General features: G+C 49.2%; 1 non-coding gene across 1 annotated transcript; it reads left to right on the top strand.

The window, feature by feature from the left end:
- The first annotated feature begins 2579 nt into the window (after window positions 1-2579).
- Window positions 2580-2743, top strand: LOC111814750. The gene has a single exon (XR_002819654.1). It is a non-coding gene; the product is annotated as a U1 spliceosomal RNA (small nuclear RNA).
- The last annotated feature ends 467 nt before the right edge of the window (window positions 2744-3210 follow it).

Below are 3210 nucleotides of genomic sequence, written 5' to 3'. Positions count from 1 at the left end.
AAGGGGAGAGGGAGACACACTTGTGGAGAGAATCTTGTTTCCCTGGAAGCTTTCTGGAGATCAGTTGCTGGGTGTCATTGTTTGGGGTTTTGCAAGGGAAACAATGCAAAACAGGACACATTTTATAATATCACATTACAACAAATCAGTCAACGATCAGACAAGTGTAGGAAATCTTTTCCACACACTAAAGACCCAAGAATCCAGCTGAGGTCCTGAATCCTCATATCCTGCATGAGTCCAGATCAAAATCTGGCCCATAACAATGCCTCCCACAAGTCCAGCTGGAGACCTAGAGGCCACACCAAAGTCTCAGGCAGGCCCGTTTCACGGATCTGTACTGGAAATGCCCAAGGGTCAGCGGTGGAAGCTAGGAAGTCGATGGCAGCAGGATTAAGGATATGTGCTAGCAGACTTTGAGGTCTGAACTGGAGTATGAAGTAAAGCTCAAGGTAAGAACCAGAGCTCCCCCAAAGGTAGCACAGCGATCCTCAGCAACATCGAGGTCCAAAGATCCTGCAAGGCTGATCTGTGCACCATCCTCTCCTGCAGAGCTGGGAAGTCATGTTCAAGAGGAGGAACACATATACTTATGCCCAGTGACGGGGAGGTGCAAGCTCCTACTCCAATGAAAACTGCCATGTTCATTGGGAAAACCAACTTGGCAATGTCACCAAGGAGAACCAATGGCTTCCAGAAGCTCCAGCAGCTTCTCCATACAGCATGCCTGACAGCCTCTCAATTTCTCCCATTCTGCCTCTTACGCTGCTGGTATCAACCCTTCGTGGGCCTCCCACACCCAGAACCACGTTAGCTCACCTCAGCTGAGAGTAGCAAGTTGAGCACCAGTTAGAAATCCACTACACTCAGATGAGGATAATGGGGAGCCAGACAGAAGCAAGGCTACTGGAGACAGCTTTAGGTCTGTCTGAAGTTCCTACTTTGCTGTTTTTCATCTCCAATATGCAGTTACATTTCAACTCAAGATTTGTACCATTTGTGGTTCTCTTTTATGAGGTAGGACCGGTGGTTGTGAGCATGATTTTGGAGCCAGGCTTCCTGAGGTTCCGAGTCCTGCTAGACCTTCCAAGCCCATCACAGGGATGAGGGTGAGCAGTGGTTCCTCCTAAGCAGGATGTTGACATGACACTGAACTAAAACAGGTGAGCAGATGTGCACCTCATGGGTGCTGCCTGGCACCTGGCAGGGGTTCACTGAGCAGGAGCGCTAATATTCTGGGACAACACCGCACAAGGAAAAACATGATAAAAACCAGTTCTAATTCAGTGCCTTCAGAGGCTGAGGACCCTCTAAGGAGAGTGAATTAATCCTCTTGCTTGCCCCAGCAGTGATTTCTAAGGCTGGGAGATCCTTGAAACACTCTCAGTTTACATCACATTTAAAGAGCCTTAGACAAGGAGCAGCAGAATTCATCCTCTCTGGGAAGTTCTGGATGCTTCGGCTCATTCCAAGGGAAAATCCAACTGACATCGGGTTTCCATACTGCACTGGTAAAACTGGGCATGGTGCTGCGCCTGCAATCCCAGCCCTTGCGAGGCTGAAAACAGGAGGATCACTACTAGTCCCGTCTGCGTCGTGAGACCCTGTACTAAATACATTTAAAAAAATGTTGCCCTGATAACATCTTCATAATTGTATAGTGCGAAATATTTCTACCTGCAGGAGAAGGAAGACAATATGTTTTCCTCACTCATCCTCCTGTCAGATGAAGCATCTGTGACAAAAGCCATCAAGAAGGAAAAGCAATCATTCAGTGAACTCGAGCTTTTCAGGACAGGCTCCTGGACAAAGAAATGAAACCTGGAAGCAGCAGCTGAGCGGAGGTTTTTTGACCTTTGCTGTGATGAAGGATGGCCAGTTGTGGAGGAATGGCTGACTCTGAAAGACCAGTGAGTGGTAAGACGCAGGCACCTGAGTATAGGCTCTAGCTGCCTAAGGACGCCCAGGTTTCTTCTGCAACTTGTACAGCTTCGCATTCGAACTGGGCCACTACAACTCACAGATCAGGGCGTCTGAGTGGAGCCAGCTTCCTCTGCAAGCTCAAAGGCTCTACTCCCCGCAGTCACAGCCTTTACTTGCCGAAAGGCACCCAGTTGTCAGGAGGCTCCTAAGTGGCCCTCCGCCTGACAGAGCGTGGGTAGGACCTCCACAGCTCAGGGAGGCCCGGCGGGGACCTCCGGACCCGGTCCCCACTTGGTTGAGGGAACAAGAGGAATAGAGAGAGGGACATCACTGCCCTGGGAATGCCACAGCGCGGGTGGGCGGGGTGGACGGCGTGGTGGCGGGGCAGGGAATAGGCTTCAGGGAATCTCATGCTGTGATGCCACGGGAGGGCATGTTCTACGCATATAATTAAGCTGGGGGCTGCTGGTTGGATTCCTGGTGTTGAAGCTCAATGATTTTCCTGTGACCAGGGAAATAGCTTAAGGCAGTTTCTCAGCCCAGCGCATCTCCTGCGTTGACGAGTTAGGGAGACCCGAGAGTGCGTGGAGGCAAATGAGCCTGAGTGAAGAATGAGGCACGCAGGAGGTTTGGTTGGGGAGGGCGGAGCTGCAGTCATACTTACCTGGCAGGGGAGATACCATTATCACGAAAGTGGTTTTCCCAGGGCGAGGCTTATCCATTGCACTCCGGATGTGCTGACCCCTGAGATTTCCCCAAATGCGGGAAACTCGACTGCATTGTTTGTGGTAGTGGGGGACTGATTTCGAGCTTTCCCTCCTTGTTTTGTGGTTTAACAAAAGGCTTAAAAGTGCTATAGTTTGGTCTGTTTGTTTCATTTGTTTCATTTTGTGGAGAAATTCATAAATTTTCCAGGTGCCTGCTGAGTTAAATGTTTTTTTTCTACAGATATTTTAGGTTTGCTTTGTATGTATTTGTTTAATTGGAAGATTACTGTCCTTACATACATAGAAAAAAATGTTTTTGATTTTTCACTTTGTGTTTATCGATGGCTCTCTACTGACATTCCAAACTTATATGGGACTGGACACGCTGCATACTGCTCAAATGACATGGCCCTGTGGACAGACCTGCTTCATCCATCGCTCTCTTCTTCACTAGCATTAGGGTCCCACAGTGCGCTTTTCTGCTCGGAAGGAGCAACGTCCCATGCCACACTCGGAGACACAGAATAGAGTGAAACATTCTAGCTGCTGACCAGACCAGGTGAGTTCACAGCCCAAAAGC

This window comes from Octodon degus, unplaced genomic scaffold, assembly GCF_000260255.1.
Source record: "Octodon degus isolate 3935 unplaced genomic scaffold, OctDeg1.0 scaffold00475, whole genome shotgun sequence".
In the NCBI taxonomy this organism is placed as follows: Eukaryota; Metazoa; Chordata; class Mammalia; order Rodentia; family Octodontidae; genus Octodon; species Octodon degus.
The sequence above is the reverse complement of the archived record's forward strand: the minus strand, read 5'-3'. Positions and strand labels throughout refer to the sequence as shown.